Source organism: Protopterus annectens, chromosome 10.part0 (assembly GCF_019279795.1).
Source record: "Protopterus annectens isolate FY-2018-M chromosome 10.part0, PAN1.0, whole genome shotgun sequence".
Classification (NCBI taxonomy): domain Eukaryota; kingdom Metazoa; phylum Chordata; order Ceratodontiformes; family Protopteridae; genus Protopterus; species Protopterus annectens.
In genome coordinates this window covers 58,995,225-59,017,699 of record NC_056744.1, presented here as the reverse complement: position 1 = coordinate 59,017,699, position 22,475 = coordinate 58,995,225, and the positions used below count along the sequence as shown (strand labels likewise).

General features: G+C 39.1%; 1 protein-coding gene across 1 annotated transcript in view; it reads left to right on the top strand.

Annotated features, from left to right (window-relative positions):
- Nucleotides 1-22,475, top strand: part of MYH10 (myosin heavy chain 10) — a 2,709,460-nt gene that overhangs the window by 2,031,343 nt on the left and 655,642 nt on the right. The gene's annotated exons all lie outside the window — the stretch shown is intronic.

Sequence of the window (22,475 nt, the reverse complement as noted above, 5' to 3'; positions counted from 1 at the left end):
GTACGCCCATTCACGCATGTCTCCACGCAGAAGACGCTGTAGCTGAGAATCGAACCGGACAGCGTCTTACTGCGAGGCCAGCAATGTGACATTACATAATTTCATGAAAATGTTATGTACCACTTTTGTTTGTTCCCAGCAGTTTTCTTATGAAACTGGATATTTTACAGGTTGGGAAAAGAATGCTAATGGGAAAAGAAACCAGAATCATAGCTATGATATCTTCTGTTTTGGTTTGCTGGTATTGCCTGTTCTACACATTTATCCAAGTGGGTATAAAACAATTTTGTGAAGCTACCTGGTGTGGCAACGTCTGAGGTGATTTTGCTGTAACTGAATTTTGAAATTTCATCATAGAATTTAATTAGATTAGTTCATTTTGACATCCTTGAATTCTGATATATTGGTTTCAGTGAGTTTAGAGATTTTGAAGGTGAGGGTTGCTACTTTATGATCTGACTTGAACCACAAAAGGCAGTACCACAGGAAAAACACATGAATAAGCTATATTCATAAGGACCAGGTCAAGAATATTAACTCCTTCAATAAGTTTAACAATCTGGTCCGGGAAGTTTTTGTCAAGTCTAAGAAATTTTGGACACATCTTACATTGAAGATGTAGGTACTCCATTTTATTTTGTTAATGTCTCCAAAAGTAATGGAGTTTTTGTTTATAGGAAGTTGATCAAGTGCATTTAGGAACCTTATGCAAGGGGTAGCCACTTAGCGCTATGAACACTGGCTCTAGAAGATGGTCACTGTTGATGTGACAACCTGATCCCATGTGCAGACATGGGGGATAAAAGGGGTCATGGACGGATGGAAAGAAGGATAAAAGGTTCTCTGTAACAGGGTGAAAACTGATAGTTGGTCCTGTTTAGTGTGATTTTTGGAGCTCAGTGTGATCTGCTTTATTCTCTGGAATCTGTTTGGAGTGTAATGAACCCTAACAAATATGGCAGTGTCACCAGATCTTAAGGCATGGTAGGCGTGAAGCCCAGGTATGGAGATGGAATGCTTTTTGAATATTTAAATCACATTTCAGTAATTACATAGCTAGCATGTACTGCATCCCCCACCCCTGGAATGACACCAGCTATTTAACATGTTACATATACAATCTTTTCTTTGAGACAGTGTGCCAGCAACTTTGGAGATTTAAAGTGCTTTGCCAAAAAATACTCTTTCCAACCTTTCTCAAATATTTAAAAGATATTGGCCTGTAACCTTACTTTTGTACAGCTTTATTTTGGTTCCATATCTTGTTCTGGCAACCAGTTCTCATAGATTTTTTTTTTATCTCTGTAATCTTTTCCTCTAGCTCTTAATTTTTTACATTGTATACTCATGCCACACACTTCCCTCTTGCTGCACTAAGTTTTTCCATAATTCCGGATGCCGAACTACAAAGTAGCTCCAACAAGATCCCCTAAATAGGGATACAACACAGGTAGTGGTAAAACCTATACTTCAACTCTGCCTGTTAAAACCCAGAAAATACATTAACACGGTCAAAAACTGTCTAACTGTAGAAATATTACTTTGTATTCTGACCAAGTAATAGGCTATGGTAAAATAGCTAAAGCTGCGATCAGGTCTGTGCAATCCATGCTAATTCACAACCTTTATTCAGTGTAAAGCAATCCAGACAGTGAAAAAATCCTTCATAGTTAAGCATACAAATTAACCTTTAAAGATCTGCTCCAGCTATCGCATTCTAAAAATAACAGGGCTGTATACATGAGCTGACTTCAGTTGACAGCTGGAAACCATCTGATTTAGTGGCCAATGTAGTACAAAGCATGGACACCATTGTAATTGAATAAACCACCCTGTTGCAATTTTTTGAGGGTGAGGAGAGAGACAGTCTCAGGAACCAGGTTGTAGTATAACCCATTACAGTAGTGGATTAAGATATTGATAGCTAAATTAGTATGCTGAACATTAAAACACAGCATGATATAGATAAATGGCATTAGGTATCCAGTATTATTAACCCAACCCAGATAAGCCAATGACTCCCTCAGAGTCAGGTTGCTACCAGGTGTCATGGCAGATTCATTCACTAGTGTAATAAAAATTTGACCACTATGATAAAACTAGTTAAGAGGTGTCCTTGTTTCTAAAATTAACAAAAATAGTATGACTGTATAAATATTGCTAGAGCGAAACATTTTTACTCCAGTATGACCCCAGGAACCTGGCCATTGGGAAAAAATAGAACATAACAGGAAACTGCACACCTGGCATTTAAAATGGAAATCATATGAGTCAAGTAACCTAATTTTGAGCTGTGGAACAGTTGAAGTGGGTAAGGAAAGTCACAGCAGCACTGTCCTGGCAACATCATAGCAAACAAACTATTAACTAGCCAGCAAGTAACCTTAAAAATGTACTATTTTACATTTTGTTTTAGACAACTAAGTATCCATGTGCAGTTGATAAGGAAATTATCATTGAAACCTGCCCTGTTAAGGAGCTGGGGATAACTCTGGATAATACTCAAAACTGAAAAGTCTTGTAAATATTGTGTATAAAAGTTGCAGGCAATGAGTGATATACTGTGGGCCATCAGGAACAGGGATATAAATGTGTTGGTTCCTTCATATATCACTCTGATCTGGCCTTGGGTAAAATATGGTGAGTCAGCCTGCATTTATAATGAAACTTGCATTCAAAACTTGAAAGAATCCGAAAGACGTTCACAAGGCAGCAATCAGAACTTTGTGATATGACATGTAAGAAAATATTCAGGGGTTTTAAAATTGTGCATTGTTTCATATAGATTGCTGAGAAGTGATTCTTTGGGTAGTTTCATCATTAAAACACTTGAGAATGCCATCAGTTTATGCTGTTTCTTTTATGACAAATTGTGTTAACAACAACAGTAGGAATCTCCAGGTAACTCACTTCTTTGCTTTTTCTCAAATCAAGAGCAGCATCTTTGTCTACAAGAGTTTAGAACTCTTTGCCATATTTTTAAGTCTAGTTTAGATATCTGGTTTGGGGAAACTGTGTATGACACAAGTTACTTAAGTGACAAATTCCACAGAGGTCCCCTCTGAAGTCTTTCTGTAACCCGAAATACTACATTGAGGATTGTATGCATGCAGATTGTTATAGAAAAAAAGCAACACAATAATTTTTCAGGTGAATATTAGATTGGCCATGATCTCAGCAACTGTCTAATAAAGCATACATTTCCCATTCTCTCTCTAATAATTCCATGCTCTCTACTTGAGTAGTTTTCTGAGAAAGATTGTTGAGAGCTTGGAAGTGACTGGGGTTGCAGGGGCAAAATCAAGCCTATTCCAGGTGGAAGAAATTATGATGCGATCTCTTGCCGACCATTTACTGAGACATTACCCTTGTATTTCCTTTTTCAGTATTTTGCTGGGGTACCAGGGGACAGGTTCTGTTTAGAACATTCTCTCTTGATCACCCCAAGAGAAAGAAGCCTTTTGAGTATTACCCTTCAAGGTAAGCATCAGCTTCCAACGGAAACTAGAGCATCAGATGTTGACTATTTCCTTCCTCATTACTGATGGAGGAAAAGTGTTATTGTATGGTATATCTCAACTTCTTAAACCTTTTTAGTTTTTAGATAGAATTTTCTTTTATCGAACAGAGTCATCCTATAGTTTTTTTAAATGCTTACAGTGGTCCTTTAGACTTTACAGGCAAGTTTAAATGAATACGTTTAACACTGTTGAAAATTGGATCTCTAATCATCATCTGATCTTAAACCCTAACAAAACAAAGCTGCTACATTTTTCCCCCACTCGTAGGTCCTCATCACTATTCTTTACCGTTAAATCTAATAATAGCACCATTATCTCCCCAGAAGCCCAAACTAAACTCTTAGGTGTTCTAGTATAGCAATAACCCACGCCTGGGTGTGGGTAATGCTGGATTTACCCGCGGTTGGTGTGGTTTGGTCATGAGGGCAAAACCCGAGTGGCCAAACAAAGCCAACCGTGGGTAAATCCAGCATTACCCACACCCAGAAGTGGGTTATTGCTATTATACAATGACATTATTTAAGGAAAAAAATAATTACTTTTCTTAAATAATGGCATTGTATAATGCCTCCTTGCTGCCCTTCCGCAGCTGTCTGGTATCCGCGGCAGTTCTGATGTACTGCGCATGGGTATATTTACGCAGTGCATCAGAGCTGTGGGCAAAAGCAACAGAGAAAGCAAGATCTCCGTTGCTTTTTAAAGTGTCTCGCTATGTTAAATGGGTTTGACATAGCGAGGCAACTTTAAAAAAAGCAACGGAGATGCTCCGTTGCTTTTTTTAAAAGCTGTCTCGCTATGTTAAACTCGTTTAATATAGCAAGACAGGTTGTAACAAGCAACGGAGATCTTGCATTTTCCGTTGCTGTAAAAAAAAAGAGAGAGAGTTATACTAATGGAAAAAGTCCGGGCGACCGGACCTTTTTCCATTACTATAACTCTGATTTACAATGTGCACGCTGACCAATCAGCGTGCACGTTTTGGAATATTAATGGGGGGTCGTTGTATAATAGATAATAACCTTCAATTTGATATGCATGTCAACCAAACTATCAAAACCATTAATAAAAAACTTGGTTCCCTTTATAAGATTAAACCTTTTCTTACTCCACTTGCTAGAACTGCTATTGCCCGTTCCCATCTACTCTACCCTTCTCTATGCCTCCCCTTTATTCACCAATCTGAACAAACCGGACCTTGGCAAGCTCTCTAGCTGTTATAACCACATTGCTAGATTTGCCACAGGCACGGCATTTAGGACACACCACTGTCATAACCTAAATCTTCTAGGGTGGCTTGAATTACCTAGCCTACTTCAATGCAACCAGCTTATAGTAGCATATAAAGTCCTCAACCAACCTGAAAAATATGCCTGCACTTAAAAACATCATTAGCTCCTACAGTAACCTCAGGCCACTTCGCTCATCTAACAAACTGCTGGTTCAAATATTCAAAACCAATAACTCAGCTGTGGACTCCCTGTTTGCCAACTCTGTCAGCAAAACTTGGAACTCCCTTCCTGCCGACCTTACTCTAGTATTCTCACTAACTCAGTTAAAAAAAAAGTCTCGGGCAACATTTGAAGACACACTTGTTATATCCTTGTTCTAATCCTGACTAGCACCTTTGTATAACTGTGCGCCAAACAGTACTTTATACTACATACAAGCTGTGACATAATTGTTAGTTTAGATACTTATGTAAGTTTAATAATGATCGAATGTATAACTTGCTTGACTGAACAGAGTCTGTAAACTGTTTGCAACATGTATTGATATGATTTTTCTTGTATTATTTTTTCTGTATGTTGTGTTTGGAGCTTTTCTCCCCGGGCCTCAGCTGAAAATGGACATGTATGAAAAACAGCAAGATGTAGTCGATGCCAATAAGGAGATGAAAGCAGACCCAAAATTGTAGAATATATTCTTATAGTATTCGAACAACTCAACGAAAGGCCACCACACGTACTTTGCAGCAAACACTTCTTTATTGACCTAGGTTTCGTCCTTACGAACTTCTTCAGAATACATACTACTGTTTCAAGTCAACATATTTATACTATGTCACATATTGAATAATTACTTAATTGATGTCCTTAATTTACAACTATCCAGATGGACTATCCCAGTCAACACATATAAAATAATAATAATAATACGTTCCTTACTTCCTCCTGATTTCTCTAATATAGAAATCAGATAAATTATTTTGGTAGATTGCCCTGTCTCTTTCAGGTGGTATGTTTTTATTTAAAGTAAGACACAACTCTTTTTTGATAAATCCCACTAGGTTGCTACTTTCCTTCTGACAGCTTGATCAGATAGCTATTTCTTCAACTACTGTTTTCAGTGTAATATACTTTTATCTGTAGCTTCTGGTGCCACAATGGTAATTGTTGATTAGCATGAATAGGTGGTATTCTTGGCCCTGTTTATGCTGATGTGTGATCGTCTTGTACTGCAGCACAGTTTGACATTTTTCTTCATTGATGGTCTTAAGAATGTTTATCAGCAGACTTCCAAGTTAGCTGCACACAAATCAACAGCTTAAATTCAGATCTCCCAGTGTGAAAGAAACTGAGCAAGTAAAATTGTCATTTTTGGGGATAAAATTCAGTTACTGGCTAGTAAGGACACTGTCAGTATGCCAGCAAATAAATTCAGAGAACCAGAAAGAAAGTCAACCAGAAAAGGTGAAGTGAAAACACTGACTGGAAAGAGTCCTACAGCTGTTCAGCAAAATGGAGTTTAAGCTTCAGCTCTGTTACAAGAATTCAGTAATTTATAGGAAAATAATAAATCAAATGCACTTAGAGGTGATGAAAATAAATGAAACATTAAATAAATATAAACTTAAATAGCAAAAGGCAGGAAAATAGAAGTAGCTATTCAGATGAACTGATAAAACTGTAAAAATCGGAAGTTGAAATGAAGAAAAGTCTGGCTAAGAATGAGGCTTCTCCAGAAAAGCTCTTTCAAAAAATGGTAAAGTTAGAAGATGGCGGACTCTTGACAAAACCTGAGATTTTCTGCTGTACTAGAGAAATTGGGAGGAACAGACTCTGTAAATTTTATGAAATCACAAATGAGCAACTGAACCACGACAGGATTTATTACTTGAAAGGGCACATTGAGTGTTTGCTGCAAGCCCAGCATTGTGAAAGTAACCAAGATCTATACTAGTAAAGATGCAATCATGCCAGTATAGAGTTGATAATGACAAAGCTGTGGCCGAAGAGAAAAGTACTAACAATTGGAGTTGGCAGACAGTAGTAAATTATTCACTGTACACCAGGCAGAAGAGAAGCACATTTATCCCAGCAATCAGGGAATAACTTGTTTTGTCATTTTTAACTTATCTGCATTTATTTAAACTGTATTTGCCTTAATATTGCTACACACTTGTGTGCTACCTTGTACTGCGGTGGTGGTGCTGCTGCGGTAGCATTGTCGCCTCACAGTAAGACGCTGACCGCTTCGACTCTCAGCTAGAGCATCTTCTGTGTGGAGACATGCGTGAATGGGCGTACCTTCGTTGAAGGTTGTGCGTTAGGGCTGGCAACTCAGCATGTAAAAATCAACTGCCAATCATTAGCAGACCGGAGTTCCGCTGTGGCGACCCTTAACCGGGGAAAATGCCGAACGATACAACAACTTGTGTGCTAGCTTGTACTGCATTTAAAGTATTTTTGCTACTGTCATTAGCTCATTCTTTCTAATACAGAGAGAACTTTTTGAGAAAGCCAACCCACTTAACTAAAAAAAAATATATATATATATATATATAAATTCCAAGCTTGTTTTCTGCCTTTCCTGTAAGTAGTCTAATCTAGATACAGATTTGCTGTATCCAGGACTGTTTGTAAGCTTCTGTGCCCCAAGCCTTTCTGTGTTGGAGGGGAAGCCTTCTAGCTCATCAGTGGGAGAGGTAAGCACTAGGTAGCCTGTCTACCACAAGAGTGGTTTCTGGCCCAGAAATTGTAGTGTATTGGCCATTTGGGCAGTTTTTCCATCTCTTTCAACTTTCTGGTTTAAAAGCCTGCATTTGCGCTTGCTTCCCACCTTCCCTGTAAATAGTTTAGTCCAGATACATATTTGCTGTATCCAGGACTATTTGTAAGCTTCTGTGCCCCCAAGCCTTTTTGTGATGGAGGGAAGCCTTCTAGCTTATCAGTGGGAGTAGTAAGCACTAGGTAGCCTGTCTACAACAAGATCCAGATACACATTCTTAGTTTTAGCACTTGAATTTGCTTATCCAGTCTCAGCACTTTTTCAGAACTTGTAAGCAGTAAATAAACTACAAATTACTACAGCACTCACCCTTCCTCATTACCTAGAGGAAAACAGTTTTGGTACTTACTTTCCTCACTTGCTTAGGGAAAAACAGCTCTTGTACTCACTTTCCTCACTTTTCTAGAGGAAAATATTTTTTTATTCAGGCATGTCCAAGGGTCAGCTCCCAGTGTTCTCTCCTGTCTATCTGATGAATCTGGGCATCTTGGGGCAATGTAGCAATTGCCTCATGTACACAGATAACCCTCTCTTCTTACCACCCAACACTATAACCCGTGAGAGATGCACTTATCTAGCCAAATTGGAAGTAAAGCTGTCTCCAACCAAGACTGAACTTGATAGTCAAGAGGAGAAGGTAAACACTTGCACCACACCACTCTCATCACATAGTCCCACTAAACCTACACCACCAAAATTCACACATAGAAACACAAAAACATTTGCGGAGGTTCTCAGTAATAATCTGCTCAAGCAACAGAGACCTCCAAAGCAGAAATGCAAGCAACCTCCCACCACCAACACAATCCAAATGACACAGCCCACAGACTCTCTGTGCCACTCAACCACAGCCCATAAGGCAAAACAACATACCCAACACACTAGTCATAGGTGACTCTCTAGTCAGGCACACTGATGTCCCACTCACCAGGCTAAACAAGAAGAAGGTCACTGTCAGCTGCCTGTTGGGTGCCAGGATCCGCCACATAACTGTCTGTGCAGTGAATGAGACCTGGTTCAAGGCTCCAGAGAGCACCCCTGCATTACCAGGCTATAACTCATACCACCTTTTCGGCCATCTGACCTGGATCGGAACACCAGAGGCGGAGGTGTGTCCATATTCATTAAGGATATCCACACCTCCAGGCTAGTTGCTCAGCATAATGCAGCCAAGGTTATCCAAGTGCAACTAACTCTGGGCAAAACTGCAATCCAAATTGTAGCTTGCTGCAGATCCCCCACCATGCCCCAGGAGTCCCACTCCTTTTTTTTTTTTGATATACTGGAAAATGTTAGGGTTCAACCAAACACCCTAATATTGGGCAATTTCAACAACCCCGCCATTAACTGGGAAAACTACTTGTGTACCAACTCCTTCGCTCAACGCTTTCTGGAATTCATAAACTCCAATGCCCTGGATCAACTTATGCACACCCCCACCAGGGGCAACAGTATCTTAGACCTAGTCATTACCAGCATGAATGACCGGTGTTCCACACCTGAAGTCAACTCCTCGTTGGTCATATCCGACCATAAGCTAATCACCCTAGATATCCACATCCCGCCCCCACCCCCCATTAAGAAAACCACAGTAAAAAATTTCTCCAAAGCCAACTTCATGCTTCTTAAGACAGAAGTGGTGAACTTCATGACACCCATGCAGATGGACAGTACAGTTATGACTGCGGAATCCTACACAAATGCACTCTATATGCAGTTACACGAGTGCATGGATCGTGCTATCCCAAACAGAACCAAGGTGCTATCCTCCAAAAAAAGGAAGCCAATCTGGTGGTCCCCTGCCATAAACTCTACAACAGAAGGAAGAAATTGTAGCCGAAGAGAGTAAAATCCCATGAGTGGAGGAACTCCCTGGTCAGCCTCAGCAAGAAGCTGAGATCCCTTATAAGATTCTCCAAAGCTAGCTATGAAAACAAGATTGCCACTGATTCTAAGGACAACTACAAAACATTCTGTAGCTATGTCAAGAATCTCAGTGGCAACACCCAGATCTGCTCTGAGTTACAGCACAATGGCACAAAAATTACAGAACCAACTGATATTACCAACATCCTGGCAGATAGGTTCAGTGCTAACTTTACTCCTTCTCACCCCCTAAAGGGCCCATATCTGTACAGGAAGAACACAGAGTCCCTGTAGTCACAACTTTACAGGTAAAAGCAGCACTCTCTAAAGCCAAAAACACAGCATCCATGGGACCGGACAAAATCCCAGGCTGCGTTTTACATGAACTTCAGAACAAACTGGCTCCCCACATAAGCACCATGTTCAATCATAGCCTCACGTCAGGCTTTGTGCCCACTGAATGGTGCACAGCAACAATTATCCCACTCCACAAAGGGGGAGCCATCACTGATCCTGGGAACTATCGCCCTATTAGCCTGACGAGCCTGGTCTGCTAGGCCATGGAACATATCATCATGGAATTCATAAACAAAGACATTGGTAACCTCCAAACTCTAGACCCCATCCAGTTCGGGTTCGTGAAAGGCCATTCTTGCCTCCTGAACCTGGTTGACTTCTTTGAGACGGTCACCAAAGCCGTAGATGAGGGTAAGGTGGTTCACACAGCCTATCTTGACCTCGCCAAGGCTTTCAACACCATCCCCCATTCTGGAATTATAGCTAAACTCACTAAACTAGGTATAAATCCCTATGTTACAAGATGGGTTGCCAACTGGCTCACTGACAGAACCCACACTGTAAAAGTTGCAGACTCCAAATTTGACTTCAAACCAGTGACAAGTGGAGTACCACAGGGTTCAGTCCTGGGACCTCTCCTGTTTGGTATCTACTTCTCTGAAGTACAGGCTAACACAGAAGGCCTCTGACTAACGAAGTTCACAGATGACTTCAAACTAGGAGCTATAGTCGAGTCCCCAAATGATGTGGATATCCTACAGAGGGGCCTCACTAAGACAGATGCATGGTGTCAGAGCCAAGGCCTCAAGCTCAATGCCAAAAAGTGCATTGTTATCCATTTTGATAAAAACTCTGTGCCCATGAACTACCACATAGGCAGCAGTCTTGACACTGAATGCCTGATGAGACCTTGGGACCCAGGTGGACAGTAGTCTCTCCTTTGACAATCCCATTGCCACAGTAGTCAGGAAATCCTTCTACATGGCACACCTCATCACAAAAGAGTTCTCATCCAGAAAAAAAAAGGTCATTGTTCCCCTCTACTCGACACTCATTAGACCCATTATAGAGTACAATGCCCCTTTTGGAGTGTACCTCGCAAGACATCTGCAGCAGCTGGAAAGGCCACAGAAGTACCTCACAAAGAGAATTACTGGCCTCGAACAGATGCCCTACACTGATCGTCTCAAAAAAACTCCAGCTTTACTCTGTAGCATATCGCCTACTCCGAGGTGATCTCTGCCTAACATATAAAGCTATGTCAAACCCATACCTGTTGGACATGCTACACCTAAAGAAATCCCAATCCCTCCGAGCTACACGCTCTAGGGACTTAAACCTTGTCACCACAATAAACAGGACTTGCTGGAGGGATAAATTCCTGTCCCAAAGACTTTCCATACTCTGGAACAGGCTACCCATCTAACTCTTCAAGAAAAATCTTGATGAGTGGATGGGAAATAGGAAATGCACCCCGGGGATCACTTCTGTGGCTCTGCTCGACAGGGGCACAGGATATTAACTTTCTTGGGTTGGCATAAGCCAGGGAACTTTATTGGCTAGGCTTACTTGGGCCGATAGCCTAGTACCTACCTATGAACCTATGTTGAGAGGCTGGTGTGATATTCAGGTTGCTTTATTTAGCTGTTTTCAGAATATTTTTTCCTGGAGGTTCAAGTACATTTTTGGATGCAGAACAGGCTAATGGGGAAGTAGTTTATCCTACTAAAAAGTGAGCCTGAAACAGAAGGGGAGGGCATTGCTTATCATTCTTCTGACAGTAAAGCAAAGATTATAGTGAGACTTTGCCAGTGAAACCTTTTCCAGTGTTCCATGCTAGTGTAGACAAAACACTTTATGTAAATGCTTGAGAGAGAGAAAAATGTTCAAGAGCTAACTAGAACAATCAGGAGTATTTTGGACTTAAACCAGAGTTTGGTGTGGAGAGATGGTAATGAACATGATGAAATTAAATTTCTAAATGCTATAATGAAGTTAGTGAGTAAATGAGAGATTATAAAGCATCAATCATGAGTTAAATATGGCTTTGCAAGGAAATGATTGAGAAAGACTGGACTTTTGCTGCCTTTGTTAAATTTGTGTGTAGACTGTAAAGCATAAACCCTACTTTGTCAATGTTTAGAATGTTACTAAGAGGAAAACAAAATTAGTAAAACAATTTTAGTATTTGTATAAAACATTTCATGATATAAACTTCATGTTGTATAGTAAAGCAATTTTGTATAGTGTGTATCGGGGTATTTTAAATATGGTGGGTTCTTTTGCGTGACTGTATCTGTCAGATATTAAAGTAAAAAAGTACTGTTTTTAGTTCTAAGAAATGTAGGCTTTACAATGTAAAAAGAGGAAAAAGGCTGAACAAACGAGATTAATATGTTGTGATTTGGAGCTACTGGCATGGGCTTTGAGGTATAAAACTGCATTAATTATTCTGTATGTAGAATGAAGATAATGTCCCTTATTTTTGCAAGGGTAGTTCTCTGGATTAAAACATATGCTTGAAAAATAAGACTTTATGAAAGTCATGAAAATGCCAAGTTCCTTGTGTCTGTGAAGATATTACCTTTTTTTTTTAACCCCATTAGCAAATGTTCTCAGTGGGAAACCAGAACATGTGCATCTGATTCAAAACTTTGCCACCCATCCAATAACAATTTCAGATCATACACCAATAAAAACTAAGAAATGTAGAGTAATGAAGTAAAAATTAGATGCTGGAGTTTTTCTTTCTACCTGTTAAAAAGAGAGGAATCTAAAGAAGGGGAAGTATGAGTGTTATCAGGGCAGAAATTCCTCAGAAGTGGTAGTGAGTGGGATAAAATAAAAATGGAGTTTAAAAAGAGGGTAGAAATAAGAGAGATATGGTTAAGAAGTAATAGTAATTAGAGGGCTGACAAAAGTTAAAGTATTGCAGAATAAGGGAGATCTCTCAGAACAAGAAGCAGTATAACTGCAGAGTGCTGAGGAGAGTGAATGTGTTTGGATAATATGCATGAGTTTAAAAAGATTGCTGTAGATTGCTGTTAAGCAAGTATTTTTTTGATAATGACTCCAGAACACAAAAACTTTTAGCATGGTGACGTAGGCAACAGAAAGTAGGAAAGGTTGTCGCTAAACTTAGACTATAACAAGAAAAATAACCAGCGTTCCTGCAGAGATGTATGAGATATTTTGGAAATTTTATGAAAATCTGTATAATGTAGAGAAATGTGTACATAAGCATAAACGGAAATATTTATGGAAGACTTAATTATGCCAAGGTTAGAGGTCGATGAGGCTCAACAATGATCTGTTAAGATAGGAGACGAGCTAAAGTGGTGATGTATAATCAATCTGCAGGAAATTTTCCAGGAATAGGTGGTATTTCTGTGGAAGTTAGGAAGGCAAGAAACTGATAGATATAGAAGATTTTGTTTAACAGTATAAAAGGAGAAGCATTGTTATTGTGTAGTAAAACTGTTGTGGCTGTAGTACCCAAGGGAAGTAAAGACCCAGCAGACCAAGCTTCATGATTATAAAGTGTTTTGTCTACACTAGCTAAATGAATGGCAAATGTGTTGTCAAACTGTGATAGTGATCATTGTGGTTTTGTGGAGGGGAGACAAGCATTTGACAACAAATAACAATGATGATCCAGAGGGAAGCAGAATGTAAGGAAATATTGCTGCTGTTGATGGGTCGATGAAGAGAAGCATTCAACTAAGTAAGCTGGAATTTTGAGTGGGGCAGTGGAAGCATTTGCATTCCCTGTTGCAATAAGTTAATTAGGAGGATATATGAAGGCAAGAATTAAAATAGGAGGATTCCTGTCTTAAAAATTTGTTTGAACAGAGGAATCAGACAGGGGTGTCTTCTTTTCCCCTTAGTTGTTTGCTTTATATTTAGAGCCATTTGCAAAGAAAACGAGAGACCCAGCAATGCAAGGATGTCATTGGTATAGTAATTCAGAAAAGATGGCTTTATTTGCAGCTATTATTTTGTACCTGATAAATCCAGAAAAGGACGTCTCCACATTGTGGAACATTGAGACTGTTTCAAGTCTTTTTGGGATATAAAATTAATGAAGATAAAACAAAGGCTATTGCTGTAAACTGTACACACACACACACACACACACACACACACACACACACATTGGTTCTGCATTACCCTTATTTGTGGGGGCATAAGCTGAAGTATTTAGGAGGATGGATTAAAAAGGCTTACATTATAACAGTTAAAACAGAGACTGATTTATCCTTCAGAGCTAGTAGAGGGTCTAGAAACTGGAAGAACTAGAAAAAAGATGACCATTCTGTTCGAAGCAGCAAAAGAAAGTGAATAAGATTTTGACTGAACAATTGCAGAACAAAGAATGCTTTGAGACTGCCTGAGCTAGGCCAGGAAGAAGCTTTACATAATTTGGCTTCAGCTAGAGGCAGAGAAGGCACTGTAGGCAGCACACAAGTGTAGACCATGACACCCAGCAGCAGGTACCCTTAAGATGAGGCTGTAATTTAGTTTCATAATGAGGCAGCGTGTTTTTAGTTTCATAAAGCCTCCCATTTCCTAATGGCAATTAAGTAGTCTCCTGGGTGTCAGCCAGCTATGGGAAAAAGTTTGGCCTGATGTCATACAATCCTTAAGTGGGATGACATGCTTTTTGGGGGTGGGTGGGAGGAAGGCTTTAACTCCATCTACTGTGATCTGCCAGTCTGATGACTTGCCCTTTGGCTTTGTGCCACACTACCTAGCTCATACATGAAGGTTAGTGTGAAACAAACACCAGCAACTCTGCATTCTACTTTCGCCAACTGTTAAACAATAATGTTTCTAGAATCAAGACAAGAGAACCTTAGAGGCCGGTCTCTTTTCAAGGCTTTTACATTCCAAAAGTGTATGTTCTCACCAACCTCCAAAAACATACCTGTACTCAACTACCAAAAGGTATACACCAAGCATCATAGGGAATTTAAAATTCAGCTCCTTGATCCATTTATTTGCTGCATATGAAGTCTCTACGAAGCTTTCAACTACCCAATAAATCTGATTCCCAGGACACTTAGTCTGTTGGAATATAGCTGGAACAGATCTAGGTGTCCCCCCAAAAGAAGGGACAGCAGTGGCAGGGACTGAAAAAGCTGACAGAAGGGATGATGTAAAGAAAAAATAACTCACTCTTATAATGACCCCAGACCGTCAATATGACAGATAAATGCCTCTCGACCATAATACTACACTCGTACAATGAATATGGACAGGAAACAAGGTAGTAAAAACATACACCTCTGTTTCAAATAGCCAATAGATCAGACTTGAACTGGTGGCGGAGGAGAAATGAAATACACCTGAAATCAGGAAACAGCATTCTATGATAAAAGGAGCAGCTGGGAAAGAGGGGTGCAGATATTAGAACCAACGAACCAGCCATCGATTGACAAGTACCTGGGAAAGAGTTAACGCCATTTTTTTTTCTTCTTGTAATACCTGCCGTCTCCTCTCTTCTTATCTTAGCCAGTCTTTCCATTTTTTCAACTTCTTTCCCTTTAAGCCTAGCTGATTCCATAACATGAACTGACTTACAGTAGTGAATCTGATTTGAGAAAGAAGCATGCCTAAAAATCCATGTCAAATGGCACTGGACTGTCACTTCCAACCACTTGGTAAGATGAAGTTAACAATAAGGTACCCCTTAACCTGGAAAGGTTGGATCCTCCCAGCCCACAGGGTAGTGTGATGTGCTATACCAGGTTGGATAGGGGGAACCAGCAGCTACAAAGAGGTTTAATATAGCTAGGTAGTCAGGTGAACAAGGATAAAATATTCCCTCTCATTCAGGAACATTACCTATTACACATTTGTAGATGCATTTGTCCCTTCTAACTTGCTGGCATTAGACACCATGCCTCTTTGAGTGGTTTTCATTATATACTTTTCCATAACCTCATCTTGTACCCAGCAGATATGTTAAGTATTGTTTGGTCATTTCAGTTATGTTGTAGCCCCTGCCTTTGTTTTATTTTTTTAATTACATTTTTTGATTCTGTTGGTCTTCCAAACATCAGAGCCATCTACCACACCGTTTCTTGCCATTTCTTCCTGTTTTAAGTGCTAGAGCTAGACTGTAGGGTGGCCGCAATTGACGTGGCCATCAAGAGGGTTTTCACTTAGACTGATTTTTTCTACACATACCCATATTTGCACAGGGGGTGAGCAGTGGACCTTTGCTAGGGCATGTCATGCACGTTGAATGATGTAAACCCTTCAAAGACACTACCCCCCATTCCCAGACATGCAGCCTAACACTTCCAGTCCCTGAAGTGCTACTGAATCCCACAACATACAGGACATCTTGGTCAGGGCTTTATTTTCCTATGTCTGTGAGCTAGAACCGAATTTTTTGAATTTTGTCAGTGAAACATCAGGTCAGAAGCAGTAAGGGGAAATTATACCACTGCAGTGGCATGAAAGAAGAGAAAATATTTTTTTAAGCTATAGCCTGCTTATTCAAAAAGGTTTTGTATGAGTAAAATGACTATACTAGTACAAGGTGAAGACTGTTATTGTAGGCTGCAGATAACCACTCCTTCAGCAGAGACACCTGCTCTGCCATACTTCTGATGAATGCCGATTGTCTGTTTATCCTACCACCTTAGTGGGTTACTAGTCTGTATTTAATCCTGTATTTGTGCTTTTGCATGCTTTGTATTCTAGTGTAGTAACATATAAGTCTTTTACTTCAACTCTCCCTGTTTTTTATATTTATTTATGTATTTATTGACATTTGTTAACCAGGAAAGTCCACTAGGTCAGAAACCCATTTTCAGTGGAGGCCTGGGGAGAAAAGCTCCACAGTTAATCAAATATTATACAGAACAAATACAAAGTTAAAGAGATATACATACATAAGCATAGGGTGGGGAGTAAATAGTATACAAGTTAATACATATTGTCAGACTGTATGGATACATAATAACATACTTTCAATCCACAAGAAAGTAATCATAACCCTTAGTAAATTGCACATATAAGTAGGAGAATGTTGTATAGAGGAGGAAGAAAAATTAAAAGAGGCTTAGAGTAGGATCTGAGTAGTTGTGTGTGTGAGGTTAAGGGGGCTTACAATATTTCACAGGTACAGCTGGAATTATGTAAATAGTGGGGTTTTAGTGCAACTTTAAAGGTTATTTGGGAGTCAGGTTGAGTAATATATGAGGAAAGGCTATTCCATAGTTTGGCAATGTTGTAGCAGTATGGATGGTCTCATTTTCTCAGGTGTTCTACCCCTGCATTCTGTGCTTTTATTTTGGCTTTGATTATTCTACCTTTGCAAGATTAGTTAAGTACTTAAGCAGAATTATTTTTACTTTTTTTAAGATCCCCTTATGTGTCTTCAAGTATATAAAGATTTGTCCCCGATTCTGCCCAGGGAATTTTCTCTGAACTTGCTTTAATGTTCAATGTGATGTTTTAAGGTTAGGATATTTTTAGATCATATTGTAAATAGTATTGTCAGGATGATGTGCATTCCATCAATTAAGAGTTTCCATTTGTTATATTTGGAGTAGCTCATGAGAGACTTGAGTATGATGCTTAATTATTCTCTTGTAGATTTAGAATTTGTATAGGAATATTGCTAAATATAGTTAAACACTTTGAATGACCTGTATCTGTAGCAAGATTTTATAGAACACAACAAATTTAGTTAAAAGAAAGTCATCGAGTAGTAGGAAAACAGGGTTTAGCATTATCCTATTTGAAAGAGTCCTGAACTTTTGAAACATAAACCAAAAAAGTAATACATACTGCTTCCTTTTTAGCTTTAAGAGCTTCTTGCCATCAACATGTTTCTTGTCATTTTGGTATAAGCATACAGCTTAGATAAACAGTACACTGTTATGCTGATGACATTAAAGACGGTTTGTCACTTGGTCTACTTTGGTAACCTGTTCTTATCAAATATGTATTTGACATTGGTGATTCCTCTCTTGTGTGATAGCTACTGTGGCATTTAGTAGGAAATGTGCTTTGATCTTCATCTGGGATCTTTTCCTTTATAGATTTATATGTAAAGTTGTTATAAGAAATAAGTGACTCAAATTTAAAAATATAGCTGGTTTGGTAATCGAGAAAAGTTGCAGATATTTTGTACTTGAAAATTCAGAAAAAGAAGTGTTGGTGATGTGGCGCATTTTGATACAATTTAAAGTCTCTCTGGGGTATACAGTTGATGAAGATAAACAAAAGCTATAGAGGTGAATAATGTACCCACACATTAATTCAGCAATACCTAAATTTATGGAGACTTGATAAGATGAAGTATTTATTGTATGGATTAAAAAGGATTCAGTTATGACAGCTAAGGATATGTGGGAAGAGACTGAACAAAAGATAATAAAAGCACTTAGAACTGGAAGCTCTTTACTAAGTAATAAGGTACAAGCATTGAAAATATTTTAGTCCCTTTAGCTTTACGTATAGGTCAGGCATAAATGTATCAACGAGAGGAGAAGTTGAAGGAATTTACTTAGGAGGGGGAAAAGGGCAAGAGTTAAGTGGGTAAGTTAATCCTCCCCATACAAGGTAGTATAGGATCACCTGATTTGACTAGACACTTTGAATTATGCAATTAAGGTTCATAGTAAGGTTCATAAAAGCAGAAGGTTGTAAGTCAAAATGGAAATGGGTGATGATTCAAGGGGAAAATTCAAGAAATGTGAATAGAGTAGGATTTTGGATTTAGATTCTTAAGGAGAATAACACCCACCATACAGAAACTGTTTCAAGAATTAAGCATACGTGGGAATGGAAAATTAAATATTTGCCAATAGGAATGACTGCCAGTAGGGGTACAAAAAATTGGGGAAATGGAGGGCTGGAAATTACTGTAGAAAACTGGCAAAGGAGCCAAGTTATTGAGCGCTAATAACTAGAGAGCGAAAAGTAATAAAGTGAGATGAAACAGAAGTTTTGACTGCATGTTAAAGACTGCCTTCCCTTACAGGGATTGATAGCAGTGAACAGGAAAAGAGATAGGGCTAGGGGAGTCTTAAGAGAAATCCTAGCCCTGGTAGAGTTTATAGTATAATCTAGCACAGAGGCTGCTGTTAAAAATGAGGTAATTAGGGCATATAAAATATTGCATGGTAACTGTAAGAATCAGTCAGAGGAGGATAGAAAAGATTGGGAAGAGAAAGTGGAAATTCATTTTATAAAACATCAGTGGGGAGAACATGTGTATGGCACCCAAGTATGCAAGAGAGTCCAGAATGTTTAGGAGTTTAGCTTGCAAGTGTTTGCATAGGTACTTTACACACCAAACAGAGATATTTTTCCTTTGGTAGGGAGCAAATGCTGGAAGTGTGATGAGAAAGCTAAATAAAATCTGGGCTAAATGGAGAGCTACCGAATGTCCAGCAGATCACCTCCACTTTAAACAGCTAAGAAATGCTACCAAGAAGGATATTCTGAGAGACAAAAAAGACTTTTACCTTCACCTCCAACAAACCAGTCAACAAACTCCACAAAAATTCTGGTCAGGGATAAATAAACTTCTTCAACCAGGTCACTCTACTACTCCTGCCCCAACAGGTTTCAACCATGATAACACCAACCAGATACCTGATGCCTTTAATAACTACTTTACAGAAGCCATTCAAACACTAGCCAATTCTCTACCTCCTTTCACTTCTTCCCCACTAAATACCTCCAAGACTTCATGTCCTAGCTTTCATATGCAACCTGTACCAACATCTCTCATCTGCAAGCTACTTCAAAAACTGAAACCGTGCACCCCTTCTGCTGACCGTCTCCCACCTGAGTACCTACATATTGCCGCAAAAGCCTTAGACTATCCCATCTCTATCCTTATTAACAGAACTATCACAGAAGGCAAAATCCCTACCATATGGAAAGTATCCCACATTATCCCACTACATAAAGGTGGATCTTCTGTTGAGCTTTCAAACTTTCGGCCTATTGCCCTACTCTCCCCATTAGCTAAGATAATGGAAAAGTGTATTCACAAACAACTACTTAACCACCTGCTACAAAATAACCTACTAGCAAACTGCCAACATGGCTTCAGACCATTCCATAGCACTACGACTGCCCTCTTATCCTTCTCCAACTCTATAAATAAAATCGTAACAACAACTTTTTTTCCTCTGCACTATTTATTGACCTATCAAAAGCCTTTGATATGGTTAACCGTATATTACTTCTAGACAAATTAAAGGCTCATTCTCTGGATCCTCAAGCATTACAATGGTTTAGATCAGTGGTGGGCAAACTTTTTGATTCGTGGGCCACATTGAGTTCTAACATTTGACAAAGGGGCCGGAACAGGAGCAGATAGATGGCATGCTTTGAAAACATCACCTCATTGGGGGAAAAATACACATCTTGGGATATGGAGAAAACATGTGGTTTAATTTCCAATGATTAATGTTTAATCTGCTGGTGATATCTTCATCTATTAGTTCCACACGGCGAGTCACTGTCCGCCGTGATAAACTGATTTTCTCAAATTTGTCTTTGGTCTCCGGGCACAAAATGTCTCTACCATACATTCTTTTAAAAACTCGCCCTCAGACAGTGGTTTGCTGGCCTTTGCTATTTTGAATGAAAGCATAAAACTGGCCTTGGTACTTGACTCTTGAATGGCAGTTTGACGGTGAAAAAAACTTTGCTGAGCCTTCAAATTAGCTGCCACCTTCTCAGCAGCAGCTTCCCGTTCTTTTGTTGAGAGCTTGCTAGCATAATTAGCGTGCTTTGTGGTAAAGTGACGGCTAATATTATACTCTTTAAAAACCGCCACAGTTTCTTGGCATATCAGGCAAACAGCAGATGATCGGTGTTCAGTGAAAAATATTTAGTTGTCCACTCCTTATTGAACACTCAACATTCTCTGTCCACTTTCCTTTTCTTGGGTCCGCTCATCTTCATAGAGGGGCGGTGGGTCAAAGGGTAAAGTGCAAACGTGGAGTAATAGGCCTACGCTTCACCTCAACAAAGCCAATATATCTAGAGTGCGCCATCTAGTGAGGAAACATCAGAATTGCAGGGGAAATAAAACATTAACAAGGTTAATTTATTAAATTTTTTCAAGTTTGGCGGGCCGAATCAAAACGTTTAATGGGCCGCATGTGGCCCCCGGGCTATAGTTTGCCCATGCCTGGTTTAGATCTTATCTGGAAAATAGACAGCAAGCAGTACTTTGGGATAACAATCTGTCTTCATTACTTCCAGTAAATATTGGAGTACCCCAAGGCTCTATCTTGGGTCCCCTTCTTTTTTCCATATTTATTAACAATCTACACATGAATATACCTCAAGCCACCTGCATTCAATATGCAGATGACTCCACCTTAATCTGTACAGCTAAGAATATAGCCTCTCTCCAGTCCCTCACCCAAACTGTTTTTCATAATGTTGGAAATTGGTTCATGCAACACTGCCTCCTCTTAAATCTGAAAAAAACAAAGCTACTGCTTTTTACCCCAACTCATAAATCACCCAATCCATTCTTCTCTATAACCTCTAACAATGGTACCAACATAACCCCAGATACTACAACCCACCTACTAGGTGTAACAATTGATAATAGTCTCAACTTCGATGCCCATATCAACTCCACCATAAAGTCTGTTAACAAAAAACTTGGTACCCTCTGTAGAATAAAAACATTCCTTACTTCTGATGCCAGGAAAACAATTGCCCAGACCCACCTCATTTCTACCCTTTTCTATGCCTCTGCTATATATACTAACCTATCCAAAAACAATCTCCCCAAACTTTCCACCTGTTATAGCATAGCTAGATTCATTACATGCTCCCCCTTTAAAACTCACCACTGCCTCAACCTCAAACAACTTGAATGGCTAGAACTGCACAACCATATACTCTGTCAACAGTTACTTATCACTCAAAAGATCCTTTACCACCCCAACAACACCCCAATCCTTACTAATCTGATTACACCATATAAAAATCTAACTTCCCTACGTTCTGCTAACAAACTCTTAGTGTCCTCGATTAAATCTAACAACAAAGCTGGTGACTCACTTTTCTCAAATACAGCAGGTAAGAACTGGAATCAGCTTCCCTCTGAATTATCTATCTTTGATTCCACTCCTTTATTTAAAAACCATCTTAAAGAACATCTTAAAACTCATTGGCTCTGTCCATGTGCTAACCCAGACTAATATCTTCTTCCCCTTCCTGCTTTTTCTACTCTCCGTACTCTACTACCTTTTCCTCCAAATCCACTTGCTACTCTTCTTCTTAGTAAGAGCATATCACATAATGTTTTTTCTCCCTTATTTGGGTTCTACTCATACTTACTATTGTATTTAGCATAATCTGTTAGCTTAATTTTCTTTTGTATAATTTTTTTATGGTTCTTCTTTTGACCAATACAGCCTCTGTATTATGATTTTACTTGTCTTTATATATATTGTTAACTTTGTCGGCTGCCTTTGTATTGAGATTTTACTTATCTTTTTTTATATTGTTAACTTTCTCACCGTTCTTGCTTGGAGCTTTTCTCCCCGGGCCTTTACTGAAAATGGATATATATCCAGTTAGACTAGCCCAGTCAACAAATGTAAAATAAATAAATAAATAAACTGGGAGCATGTTTTTGAGATTGTAACAAATTGGGCAATTATAAACATTTGCGGAGTATTCCGTCAGAAATACTGGGTGACAAAATGGATATAACTAAGAAATTGTTCTTTTGAGATAGACAATTTGAATTGCCTAGACAAAGTAAGCTTAATG